This window comes from Ambystoma mexicanum, chromosome 3p (genome assembly GCF_040938575.1).
Source record: "Ambystoma mexicanum isolate Mex_15411 chromosome 3p, UKY_AmexF1_1, whole genome shotgun sequence".
NCBI classification, from domain to species: domain Eukaryota; kingdom Metazoa; phylum Chordata; class Amphibia; order Caudata; family Ambystomatidae; genus Ambystoma; species Ambystoma mexicanum.
The window spans coordinates 870759771-870773680 of NC_090925.1; the positions used below are offsets into that span (position 1 = coordinate 870759771).

The 13910-nt window shown below is 47.4% G+C and overlaps 1 protein-coding gene and 1 long non-coding RNA gene across 5 annotated transcripts in view; one reads left to right on the forward strand and one right to left on the reverse strand.

Annotated features, from left to right (window-relative positions):
* The window catches only part of LOC138581033 (uncharacterized), a 470134-nt gene extending 462259 nt beyond the window's left edge, over positions 1-7875 (reverse strand). For 3 of the 4 annotated variants that reach the window (XR_011304409.1, XR_011304408.1, XR_011304407.1), the window contains exons 1-2: positions 7752-7875; positions 7592-7670 (exon numbers count right to left, since the gene is read on the reverse strand). This is a non-coding gene — a long non-coding RNA (uncharacterized lncRNA). Of the gene's footprint in view, positions 1-7591; positions 7671-7706 lie in introns of all 4 variants that reach the window. The other variant, XR_011304406.1, reaches the window with a different exon arrangement.
* Positions 1-13910, forward strand: part of LOC138581032 (sulfotransferase 1 family member D1-like) — a 217741-nt gene that overhangs the window by 20234 nt on the left and 183597 nt on the right. The window lies entirely within an intron of this gene.

Below are 13910 nucleotides of genomic sequence, written 5' to 3' on the forward strand. Positions count from 1 at the left end.
AATCCACCCATTGGTCTCTTGTTGGTTCCTCCCCCAAAGTTTTACTCCATTTAATCATGTATGTCCATTTCACTTCTTCTTCTTGTGTGTTTATGAAGGAGTATAACGTCGAGACCCATCCCTTTGTCCCTGAGTTGATGGTCACGTATTTCTCAAATTGAGTGAGGGGCCTCGTTGCTGCATCAGTTATTTCTGGGGATTTTAGCCAATGTTTAAGTTGCTCATAACGGTATTTGTCACACTTGGAGTGTACAGAGCGTGGGAAGCAGGATTCGTAGGGTCTAATTTCATTATCTATGAACATTTCTCCCATTTTTGTTATTCCTGCCTCCTCCCATCTTTCGTAAGCCTCCTGTTCCATTCCCGGTGTGAACTGCGGGTTCCGCCATAGGGGAGTGAACGGGCCCAGGGTGGTGGTCATTATACCTTTCCGTGTTTGGCAGTCCCAGGCTTCCATTGTTGTCGTCATTATTTCGCTAATCCCCATATTGGGGTGCCTTGTTGTTTCTGCTTCCAGAGTAGCTCCACCAGCGGGGTTCTTGCTACCGCCCTATCTTGTTTCGCCCAAATCTGTTGCGGATCTTCTCCCAGCCATTCCCTGAGTACCTTTAGCTGTGCTGCATGGAAGTATCTCTGGAAGTGGGGCAGTGCCAGTCCACCCTCCTTAATTGGTGCTGTAAGGGTCGCCCTGGCTAGTCTTGGGGGTTTTCCCCTTCCATACAAAGGATGAGATTACCTTTGCTAATGTCTTGAAAAAGGTTCTGGGGATCCCCACCGGAAGAGCCTGAAAGAAGTATAGAAGCTTTGGGAGAGTGGTCATCTTGACCGATTGGATTCTGCCCCACCACGATATCTTCAGAGGGTCCATCTTTCCAGGTCTTTGCGGATGTTTGCGAGTAGGTGCGGATAGTTCTTCCCATAAAGCTGCCCTATTCTACCCATTAGAGTAATTCCCGGGTATTTGATGCCATCTTCAGCAGTTCTAATGTCCATTGTTTTAGCTTCCTTCCCTATTCCGTCCCGGTCTCCCGCCAGTATTAAGATTTCTGATTTGCTCCTGTTAATTTTTAGGCCAGTAATGGCCCCAAAGTCCTCCATCGCCCTCACAACTTCCGCCAGAGTTTTCCCCGGATCTTCCAGTACAATTAGCATATCATCTGCGTATGCTATCGCCTTATGTTGTGATCCTGCCATGTCTATCCCTTTGATGTGCGTGGATTCTCTAATGCTCAATAGTAGGGGTTCTAAAAATATTGTGTATAGAAGTGGGGATAGCGGGCAGCCTTGTTTCGTTCCTCTTGTTATTAGAACCTTTTCTGTTACTTCCCCATTGATAGCCACTCTACTGCTCGGGGAGTTGTAGTTCGCTTTTATTCTTGCAATAAATTGCTCCCCAAATCCCATATATATCAAGGTTCTAAATAGCATGGACCATTCTACCCGGTCGAAGGCTTTCTCGGCGTCCACCGCTAGTAGAATCGCCGGGGTGTGTGTTATGCCTATTTTCTACACTAAATGGATGATCCTTCTAATATTGTCATGGGTTTGTCCTCCCGGGATGAAGCCTGACTGATCTAAGTTGATCAATTTTGGAAGAAGCGGGGAAAGTCTTGCTGCCAGGATTTTGGTGTAAATCTTTGCATCTATATTGATTAGGGAGATTGGTCTATATGATGCGGGGAGAGTCCGTTCTTTTCCAGATTTATGAAAAACTAGGACTTTCGCTTCGTTCATTGTGGGTGTGACTTTGCCACTATCTTTAAATGAGTTTAGGAGCTTTGTTAAGACCGGGGTCAGTATGTCCTCATATTTTTTATAGAATTGGGCCGTGAAACCATCGGGGCCTGGAGCTTTATTTGTCGGGAGAGCTTTTATTGCCTTTCTAACTTCTTCTTCTCCTATTGGGTCTTCTAGGGACTGCCTGTCTTCTTCGGATATTTGTGGGATGTGAAGGGATTTGAGATATATGTCCTGTGCTTCTTCATCTGGGTGGTCAGTGGAATAGAGTTTTTGGTAATATTTCCTAAAAGCCTCCCCTATGTCTTGTGTGCTTGTCAGCTGCTCCCCTGTCATGTCTCTGATACTCTTAATCGTAATTTCATTCTGTTTCGCCCAGAGTTGTCTTGCTAATAGCCTATCTGCTTCATTTGCTTTTAAGTAGTATCTTTGTCTTAGATATAGTAGGTTTCTTTCTGCTCCCTTTGTGCGAAGCATCTCTAATTGGCCCTGTGTATGTTTTAGCATCTTCTTTAATGCTCTGGTGAGGTGGGACGTTATTTTCTCTTGCAGGTCTGTTATCGTCTTTTCCAGTTCCTTTTCCCACATAAATCTTTGTTTATCCTTTGCAATCTTCAGCGCCATGATCTTCCCCCGGATTACCGCCTTAAAAGCCTCCTAAACTGTGCTCATGGAGACCTCCCCAGTTTCATTGAGTGCGAAGTATTCTACTATCATTTCCCTTATGGATTCCCCCGTGACCAGGTCCAGTATTATGTCCCCTGGTAACCTCCACCTCCAGAGCCCATTTTTTCTTCCCGGCAAATTCATCTCGAGCCACAGGGGTGCGTGATCGGACAAGGCAATCGCTCCCAATTACAGCCCTTGTATCTTGCCCAGTAACCCCACCGATGCCCAAAAGTAGTCTATTCTTGACAGAGAGTTATGGAAATGTGAGAAATATGTATACCCCCTTTGATCCCCTTTCCGTTCCCTCCACACATCATTTAGGGTTAGTTGGTCCATCTGTTGTTTTAGGCATTTTGAGGGTGCCCCTTGGCCATGTACACTCCCTGTGCTTCTATCCAGTTGTGGGTTCCATGCCATATTAAGATCTCCCCCAGTAGCACTTCCCCTTTGGGAAGGCTTCCAGTTTTCCCAGGGCGTCTCGGAGGAAGCCATCCTGACCCAGATTCGGCGCATATACTGACGCCAGTGTTATGCGTTGGCCTTCTATCACTACATTTGCAAACGCAAACCTTCCTTCTTTATCTGTAGTTGTTTCCTCCAGTTTGGCATCCCATCCTTCTTTTATCGCTATCAGTACCCCCACTCTTTTTTCTGTGGCGTTTGCTTGAGCCCATATTTTGTATCCCCTTATGTTTGCTTTGTGTCTGTCCCTTAGTCTGATATGGGTTTCCTGGAGCAGTAAGAGGTCTGCTCCTTCCCTTCTGAGGTATTTCTCCAATTTTATCCTCTTTATGGGGTGATTCATACCCCTGATGTTAAAAGTTAGAATGCGTAATGTCCTCATCTTGTATAGTTCATGCCTCTATGCCTTGACTCCCCTCTCGTTACCGCTGCCACTATTTGCCTGCCCCCTTCCCTCTTACCCCAACCCTTGAACTTTCCCCCAACCAACAACCATAAACCAAATATTGTGCCCCCGAGTAGGGCGAGGGTTCCTACTGTTGCTAGAGCATTGCGCCCTAAGCTCCCTGCCCCCCTTACTCTCGGGGGATAGATTCGCAGGAGATCCTAAACCCCACATTGCCAACAGTTCTTACCGGGATCCAAGCCGGCGTGTCCCGCCCGGGCCGCCTGCTCTGTCGTTTCAGTAGCAATTCCTTCTCATTCACACCCCCCCCCATGGGGGCCTTGTAGTATCGCTTCCCATAGGAGCTTCCTGTGGCCTTCCCCTCCCGTTGTTGGCCTTTTTTGCTTGATGGTTTCCTAGCCCCTGGGTTTCCTCGACTGTTCTCCCCTAGATTTTGCTTGATCTGATTCCTCTTCCTCCTCCTGGAGACCCATTATGTTGAGGCCTTCTTCCCATGTGGTCGCTCTTCTCTGTTTCCCTTCCCACGTGAAGGTCAGCCCAAACGGGAAGGTCCATTTGTATCGAATCTGTTTCCCAGCCAGTGCCTTGACCAATGGGGCCATCGCTCTTCTTTTTTGCAATGTTACCAGTGCCAGGTCTTGATACAGCTGTATTTCTTGTCCATTCATTTTAATTTATTCCATTTCTCTGGCTCTTCTCAAGATCTGCTCTTTCTGTGGGTATGAGGAGAGAGCAACCAGGACGTCCCGTGGCCTCTCTCCCGTTGCTCCTGATCTTTTCGGGCCCACCCTGTGGACCCGGTCCACCCCAATCATGTCCGTCTCAGTAGCATCTAAAATGTCCCTGAATACTTCCTTCACTGCTGTCTTCAGGTCTTTATCCAGGACTGACTCTGCCATGTTTTTGATGCGTATGTTGGACCTTCTGGAGCGGTTCTCCAGGTCTTCACATTGTAATTCCAGGTTATGGGTGAGTCTCACCAGGCGTTCCTGCGTTTCACTGACTTGCGCATTTCTTTTTCAATGTCTTATACCGTTCTCTCCAAGATATCTGTTCTCTCCTCCATTTTAGCTACATCGGTTTTAAGATCTTGTACCAAATGTTTCAAATCATCTTTCATTGTCGTAAACTGCTCCTGTACTGTAGACATACATTTTTCCTGTAGGTCAAGGAACCATGCGTGCATGTCATCTCTAGAGGGGGCTTGCTGGTGGTGAATCAATGTCGTCCTCACTCCGTGCTGATCCTCTGGGGGTTCCCTTTAGCCTGCGAGTTGGGGTCCATTGACCACATCTGTAAGATGTTTGCATCTTGTTTTTGTGTCTGTGGGGTCTGCTGGTTAACATTGCCTTTCCCTTTGGCCCTTGACATGGTCTCTATGAGTTCCTGGGATATGCGTGGGGGGCCCCTTTGTTGTCGGTTCTGTGGATGGGCTCCCCTGACCGTGGCTTCCTGCTTGGGTAGTGGATTCCGCTTCTTGTATCCCTGCTTGGGTCGTTTCCCCGTGGCCCTTCTGGGCTCTCCTTTCTCCTTACATGGGGAATTTCCCCAGGGCCTTTTCTTTCCTTTTGGCTCCCCCTCCCTCCTCTTAGTGGCTTCCTCCTGTTTAGAGGTGGGTGAGTTGAGTGTTCCTGCGCCCTCTGGGGGTCGTTTTCCCTCTGCCCTCTCTTCTCGTGCTGTCTTTGCCCCTTCCTTCCCCCTTCCTGGTGATGTCTTGCCGCAGCCGCTGTGTTGCGTGATGGGTGGGGTGACGGGGAGAGGCAGGCCAGCAGCTCCCTTTTCCCAGCTCCGCTCCTGACGCCTTTCCCAAGAGGCCTGTGCTGGATGCCCGACACTCCTGTGCCCTCTTCGGTGCACACTGGCGCTATGGCGGTGCCCCCCAGAAGTGACCACCCGACTCCCGCCGCTGGCGCAGTTTCTCCAATTGTTGTGTCCCCGCTCTATCTCTTCGTGGGGGGGGCGCCTCACCTGTGTGCCTCTGTTTGGGTCCTCTTCCTCCACCGAGTCCACTGCGGGCCTCTTCCCATGTCTTTACCCTCGATCGTGTTTGTGGATGGTGGGGCGGGACCTCCACTCCTCTGGTGCCGCCGCACCTCCCCGTACCCCTTGGCATGGTACGAGCACCGCGAGGGGGAGGTGGGTGAGTCCGCTCAGGTCCCTCCGGCCCACTGTTCTGGGCCACCAGCCTCTTCGAGGTTGGCGGCGATCCCTGTCCGCACTGCTATGCGGCCAGCAAGGGCCTCGGTCACGCTCCGATGGAGAACGGTGCGCTTCGCTTTCCCCGTCCACTTGTTGCCGCCAGTGTGTTGGGGGCTCGATTGTTTCTCCGGGGGCCCCGGGGGGCATCTGGAAAGCGATCCGTCCTCGCAGATTGTCTTTATTGCTGCATTAATTCGTTTTTTTCCGGCAGCCCGGGCGGAGCGCGGTTCAAACGCGACCCACTACGCCGGCGGCCATCTTGGATCATACAATCATCATTTACCGGCCTTTCTATGAAAGCTAAGCACTTATCCAAACGTGCATTATCAGTTCTCCTTAATTCCTCCTGTGCTTAAATGGCCTTTTCAAGTTCCTGTATGTGCTGCACTATAGTCACCATGATTGGGGAAAAGGGGCACACCCCTGTGCTCCCATATAAAGTACTAAAGGCCACATGGGCACGTCTGAGGTCAAATAAATCGGAGAGCCCACATCTTGCAACGGAGCGAGACTCGCCAGCTTGAGTTAATGGCACTTACTCATGAGCTAGGCTGTAAAGCCGATGGTGAGGGTTGCATTCCCTTAATCCAGTCAACTGACTTGAAAAACATCTAGTGATCATGTTCCTTCACTCTAAGTTGGTTTGCAATTATCAGAAAAGACTACACCAAGGGGGTCATTCTGACCCTGCCGGTAAGGGGTTAACGGCGCCAGTAAAGGTGCCGGTGCCATCAGCCCCTTACCGCCCTATTACGAGGTCTCCTCGCGGGACCCAGTAGGGACGCCTGGTAAAACCAGGCGTCCTTAGCTGGTCCCGCGAGAACACCAGCATGCTAACAACGGGCCCGTTATTAACGGGCCCGTTGTTAGCATGCTCCCCATTCCCATTGAGCCCTATGGGGGCTCGAATGGGAATGGGGAGGTACCGGGTCCTGGTTCCTTGAATGAGGAATTATCGGGTCGTCCAAGGTTGGAATTGCCCGGTAATTCCTCATTCGAGGACCCCGGACCCGGTACTCGGTAAGGGGGTAGCCATGCCGCTTATAGCGGCATGGTTACCCCCTACCTCTTAATGACCCCCTAAGACCTTTGTTTCAGGAAAGACCAAACTGTATTATATTAAATGAACCTCTGTTGGAGGCCATTGTCAAAATGCCAAACTGCCAATGCATTTCGGACTGCACAGTCCATCGTCAGGGCATGTAAAGTGCTGTACATAGTGTATGGGAAGTAGTTAATAGGCCCCATGGACCCAAAACATGCAGCAATACATCCAAGTTGCCCAAATCGGTGGTAGTCATTGTTAGATACAAAAATCAACTAAATACCATAGTGAAATGTGTGTGAATTGTGCAGATCAGCAACCCATCACCAGCATGTGTTATATTGTGGTTAATCCAGACACATAGATTGTAATGCACATTATTGTTTGGATGAGGAAAAAAGGTTCCATTGGCAAATAATCATGATGATAAACAGATGATCAATCAATATGCACCATTAAATCTATGAGTTTATAACACCCAAATGTCATTGGGGCGAAAAAGAGGGATAGAAGAGTAGATTTAGAAAGGGTATTTATGTCTGTAACTCCTATTTCAAGTATAAGCAGTAACAACATCTTCAAACATCAGCGCTTCAATGGGAGCCACCATGGCACCAGCGCATGCCAATTGTTTAATGTACCGATATGAAACCACTCATATACTACATCATCCAGTCTGGCAAAACTATTTAGTCAAATGGGTCAGATACATAGATTACTCAAGCAGTGTTTTATTCACACGGTTCTTGCGGCAGAAAGACCCTCTGGTCTGTTATGAAACTTAATCAAGCCAATGCATTTCGGTGTACAACACCATCATCAGGGCTAAAAAGTTGACACATTTTAGTTTCATACATTCAGTCAGGTTTATATTCATCAAATTATAAATCCCAAAACAAAGGGATTTGCATATCAATTTCAAAGTACATACCACAAGTGTTTCCAAATGTATCCCATATTCACAAAGAAAAGCAAACAGTGTAAATAAAAAAAGAAAACATATTCAATCTCAACGTTATGATTGCTGGAGGATAATATCATGTCCATGTATTTTGTAGCACCTCTAATCGTACCTTAGCGTCCATGTTTCACCGAAACGATTGTACGTCTGTGATCTTTCCAAATATGGCATCTTGTTAAGAGCAAGCTTGCCTAAAATAAACACGATTGTCAAAAACCTCTCTTTACCTTGTAAAGAACCGTGTATATATCTTCTCCCATTCTGTTGCTTACATGAATCGCCTCTGTGCTCTCCAACGCTCCTCGAGACCACCCGCGTGAACGTGCAGCTCCCTGAGGCTTTATTGGTTGCTTGGTGACCACCCAGGCACCGCCTGTCAGCTGTTTCCAGCTTCCCGGCTTCGCCTCGCGTCCCGCCTTCCCATAATAATGGGAAGGCGGGACATAAGGTCCCCATAGCAACCATGCATAGAACTGCGTGAATGCTAAATGCCTCTTTTGAATTGCATGAAAACAAAACGTTAACTGCGTCTAGCAGTAATCGAGCCATTTCTCTAAATCAAACATCTCCACGATGCTTGTTCATTGTGTAGTTGCGATCGAACTCCTTGCACATTTACATGAACAAAAAACATCTGCTTTGTTGTCTTCTTAACAGTAGAGCTACATGGTGGACATTTGTTTCAAAAGTTCTCATGCACCCCTCGCATATTTATATATAATAGGGACATACGTATTCACGGTCCCCCCGTTACCATTCTATGTGTTTATCAGAGCGAACACAATGTTCTATTAATCACTCATAAAGGCTGAGCCACATCTCTTCTGCTCATATTCATTGGGAGGAGGGGGGTTGCCAAATGTCATGGTTGAACTCATTAATACAGTGATACCTGCCCTACTACTGAAAAGGAATCGATTCAAAAGAGGGGGAAATACATGCTTTTCCTACGTTTGGAAAACTCCTTTGTGAACATTTAAGTAAAGAAGTAGCTCACAGTGTGAGCACCAGACATAACTAGGTGGTTCCCAACTAATTTCTTTCGGTCTTTTGTCTATTCATGGTCCTTATGTCATAGGATCACTAGAGTCTGGTAGCTCCTGGTACGTTTGGAGTTGAATACACTACTCAACAAGAAAAATATATCAGAATATTTGAACTGTTTAAAGCAACAAATGGTGCCCACCTGTAATCTTCTTCTTCAGATACATAGATGACATTTTCGCCATTTGGCACGGCTCACTTGAGACCCTACAAGATTTTCTGATCTTTATCAACTGACGCTCGTATTTAATTCACAGCAGAAATAGAGACCCCCCCCATGTCAATTTATTAGATGTCAACGTGAAGGTTACCAGCAACAGAATCTCGAGCGCACTCTACACCAAATCTACTGATAGAAACAATCTTCTGCACCACATGAGTTTTCATCCTCCCAACACACTGAGGAACTTAATGTATGGCCAGCTATTGAGAATTAAAAGTATTGTGAGTGATACTTTTCTCCTCACATTCTGGATCTTGCCAAGAAGGCCCACTTTCAACTTCACCTGCTCAGCAGCATTCTACCTTTCCTCACCTTCCCCCAGAAGCTCAATGTCTTTAGAGATCTGGTCGTCTCCAGGCTGGATTACTGCAACAGCCTCTTCCTCAAACTGCCCCTTTCCTCCCTTCGCCCCCTTCAACTGATCCAGAATAGGGTTGCAAGACATGTCTTTGGCCCCAACCCAGGGACCATATCTCTCCAGCCTTAAAATCTCTCCACTGACTCTCGGTGGTTGCAAGGATCAAATTCAAGACCGTCTGCATCATCCACAAGAATTTCTGGTGCCTGGGACCAAGCTATCTGCAACTTTCTCTTGCTAAATACTCTCCTTCCAACTCTCTGGTGATCAAACGTTTCACCAAGCAGAAAGCTGGGGGCAGATCTCTATCCTTGGCTGGCTCCCTCTGGAACAGCCTCCCTCTCTCCGCCTTCAACCGGACCACCTCAAGTTCTGCAAACAGATCAAGACCTTTCTTTTCTCCACCTCCTTCCCTCTCTCCCTCCCTTGCTAATCCACCTCACTGCCACTGAGACTGGTGGTCTGGTCCCTCCTGCGTCCAACAGGGGCCTGGCCACCTGCCCAGTCACCACCAGCACCATCTCTTGCACTGCTTGCTGGGCCCACACCTGACTGCTGGGTGGTAGACATCTGCTACCTTGGATTATCCTTCTGCCCTTGCACTTACCTGTTGCCTCCCCAGCAAGCACCTCTTGCACTTCACTCCCAGTGCCCCCTAGCATCACTTATCCCCCCTTTTTCCACTGCACATGCACGTTCCCAAAGTCACAAGTCCTAAAAGGACTGCTGCTAGTTTTATTATGTATTCATTGTCATTGTTTAATTTTCTCCCTTGTTCCCTACCCTTTTGCCTTGTGGTGCCTTGAAACACTGGTTAGTTGTATAGGTGCCTTATAAATATCCAATAAATAAATATATAAATAAAAAATGCAGGCTAGAGTTCGACAGACTTTTGCATAAATTCCCGGAATAGAGGGTATCCCACACAAGGGACCTTATCACAACCATGGCAGTATCCCAGCGGTGAATCCGCTGGGATACCAGCAACGCAAATAGGGTTACCCAACTCGGTCCGGCACTTTTAGCGCCGGATCCTGAGTTGTGGGAAGGCTGTTACTCCTCATTTTCTGTAGAGTCCATAGGACTGTGGGGCAGTAGGAGCGCTATTAACACCGGCGTTATAAGCACCACAGTAATAGTGCCACAAATGGGTGGAAAGTGGGGCGTTTTACCTCCAGCAAAAAGCTAGAGGTAAACCTCCTACTTTCCGGCCAAACTCGGAATTGGGCGGAGCAGTAATGTGATGGTAATAGGATTACCACCACATTTTTGCCGATCCGCCCAAGCCCTGATGAGGCCCAAGATCTTGAGGCAGCCGCTGGCAAGGCCACCAGCCAACCAAGAACAGCACAGTTACAAACCAGACCTAAAAAGACAGCTCCACCGCTAGTATTTGTTTCGTAATTCTCTTTACAGAGTCAGAAAGTCAAACAAAGCATAAACAGGCATAGGCACATACTTAGAAATTACTAGAAAAACAAAGACCTATTTTCAGAGCTACCCATTTTTACCAATCATAGGGCCTCATTACACGGAAGGCGGTGAACCATGGCGCTATTAGCGCCATGGTTCATGCTGGTAAAATACCGGCACCGCCCTGGAAGAAAGGGGAATTACCGCCTAATTCCGAGGTCGGGAAGGCAGTAATTCCGCCTTCTTCCATTGCCCTTCCCCATTCCCATTTTTCCCCATAGGGCTCTATGGGATTGGGAAAGGCGCTAATTACGGCACCGTAAATTACGGTGCCGTAATTAGCTCCAAGGTCCCTTTGCGGGTTGGATTTTAACGCCTGCAAAAAGCAGGCGTTAAAGTCTCCAACCCCCAAAGGGACCTCGTAGTACGGCGGTAAGGGTTAACGGTCACCGTTACCATTAACGGTGACTGTTAACCCTTACCGCCCTCCATGTAATGAGGCCCATGGAAATGAGAATCTAAGGGACATGCTTGTTAACATTTAGGATCACAAATCCTTCACCACCAAGGCAGTAAGAAAAGGCACCCACCCATGTTTTAGTTGTGGTAACTGTAACAGCATCACCAAAGGCCCTTATGTTTTTCACCCACTTACAGGAGAACAGATTAAATTAAGTGATTTTGCTACCTGCTCTACAGATAATGTCATTTATTGAATCAGGTGCCTTTGTGGCATCTACCATGTTGGGGAGGCTAAGAGAAGATCAAGAATCAGGTGGAATGAACTTAAGTCATGCACACAATTCATCAGTGGCACGACACTTCAACGAACATGGACACTCGATTACACAGATGAGATTCCAGGTCCTACAGGTACTGAGTGTGAAAGAATTTAGAGGAGAGATTGACGGAAGAGCACAGAGAGAAGCATATTGGGTGCACAGGCTAGATTCAATAGTCCTGAGTGGCATGAATGAAGAACTAAATGTGAACTGCTTTCTGTAATTTGACACCACTTGGCCGAGTGGCCTGCCAACTAAGACACTGATGCCTGGTTATTTACCTTGAGGGAACAATCGTATCATTCACAACTGCATATCTTTCACCAGTATATAACAATGTATGATGTATGTTACCCATGGTACTCTCATTTCCTTTTTCTGTCTTTTATCTATCAACACCATCCTTTGTTTCACAATATGAATTAACTGAAGAGTCTTGATTGCTGAAAGAGAGTACACCTTAACCAGATTGTGTGATCCACCAAATTAGCTCTATTAGGAGTTTTATCCTTAGACTCTTCATTTTGGAGAGACAGGGGCCTACCCTACTTTGGTGATGCTTGTACCCTTGGGCGTTGCCCATTCAAATTTTCAGTTGATGCATTATGGTATTGAATAGTGTTGGAATTCATTTTCAAACACTGCCCTGGTGAACTGAAGTTTAGGAGGCCACCCTTGTTAGTGAAACAGGGAACACTTCTGGGAAGATAGCCAGACTAATTCACAGTAGCTTAGACAGCAGTCAAGGCTAAGTCACAGGAGCAGTGGGGCTGATCTGAGGTCTTTGATGAGCACACACAGTAAGAAACCAAGAATTACCCTTAGACAGTAGTGTATGAAAATATAATTTTTTTAGGCCCAAGAATTAACGCAAGTGAATAATTAAATGCACAGTAAAAACACCACTCAAAAAACACACTTTGCAAAATATATACAGTCACTGATGTCAATGCGGTAAATTGCTAAACAACACCAAAACCTGTAAGGGAAAATGGGAGGCAAACTTTATATCATAGACAGTCTTCAGAGATGGATAACCCTAACTTTATAAATCCAGCCCTACGATGGATGGAAACTTGTTAGATGCGTTTGTAAAAGTGCTTGTTCATGCGTAAAGTCACAAAGTACACTTTCTAAGGAGCTGGCAAAGTTAGAGGCAGGACCTTGAAGGGTGAAAACAGGTTCCAAGAGTCAGGGAAGGATCTGCTGTGTTGAACAAAGCGATTCCCAACTTTTGGGGGCCTTTAGGAAGCAGAGGCTACCCATGCCAAGGAGAGGACCACAAGGGATCCTTTGTGTGTGAAATACAATAGATGAACAAGGGGCCACTAGTAAGTTGTTTCTTGTACTCACCACCCTTAGCTCAAGATGGGTACAAACTCGGCAGGTCTGGAGGGGATCGCCAGAGGTTCAATTTCCTGCCCTTGATTCGGCTTCAACGTGCACATGTGCTGCAGGTGCAGATGCGGGTCCATTTTACAACAGGAGCTGCATCTCTTGTCTCAGTTGAAGAACAAAGAAAACACCAATGCAGCTGGTCTCAGAACACCAGAGGGAGCGCAGGAAAATCATCTTTAGTGACCGTCACTGTCACACAGTGACGCAGGAGGCATCCAACTCTTCAATCTGACATACGCTTCTCCCTCGTGGCCCAAAGCAGCTGGGATGACAAAAAAGGTGTTTTGCAGTGCAAGCTAGGATTCCCCAAAGTTTCGAGGAAAAACTCGATGCAACGATGCTCCTGCACTGGTGCCAAGGTTCGAGCTGGACAGTCCACTGGATGGCGCAAGAACACTCCCAAACAAGCTCTTTTGCAATGCAACCAGGAGAAATCAAGTGTGATTGGTCCCCCCACACCTAAGGTTTGAAGCACCTTCACGGGTCTTTGGAGATGGAGTGCAAAGCAGGGCTATACCAGGATAACAGTGGGCTCAGGGTGCCAACCTTCTGCAAGTTCTGGAAAGTCCTTGGGTCTGCTTGACTCTTCTGGATGCTCTGTCTACAGGACTAATTGGGCCTGTTGCTGATCTGCGGGTCTGCATTCAGAACCCCTCCTGGTCTGGTGAGTGCTCGCACCCAGCCGGCCAATGAGGAGATGTGCCCCACTCATGCATGCCAGCACTGGCACCAATAGCGTGGTTTGGGACTAGACTGTCCCAACCCACTTTCTGGGTACCCACACATGTGACCCGCTGTAGCCTGCGAAACAAGCAGCTTTTGTGGACAGCTGTATGCCCAAATAAGGAATTCCCAGGTCACAAAGACCAGCGAGAAGGCCAATGGATAAAATGGCCACATGAGTAGACAGAAGATCTCGTGGCATGGCCCTGATGGACACTAGCCACAGTCATGAGCCAAATGCCGTAAGCGTTGTATGGCTCGGTAAAAAGTTATACAATTACATGAAAAAGCTTCTGCTGCCACCAGTCTACTCCTAGGCACATTATCCAGTCACCAAAAAATCCTTTGTGGACGACTAAGGCCAGAAACCTCAAGGACCCCATTGCGCGGAACAGTAATGTACTTTGCACAATGATACACTGTTACCAAAAGTGGCAACAAAGTCGAAAGACAAAGAGAAACAAAGTTCCTCAGTACTGACAGCCTGAAA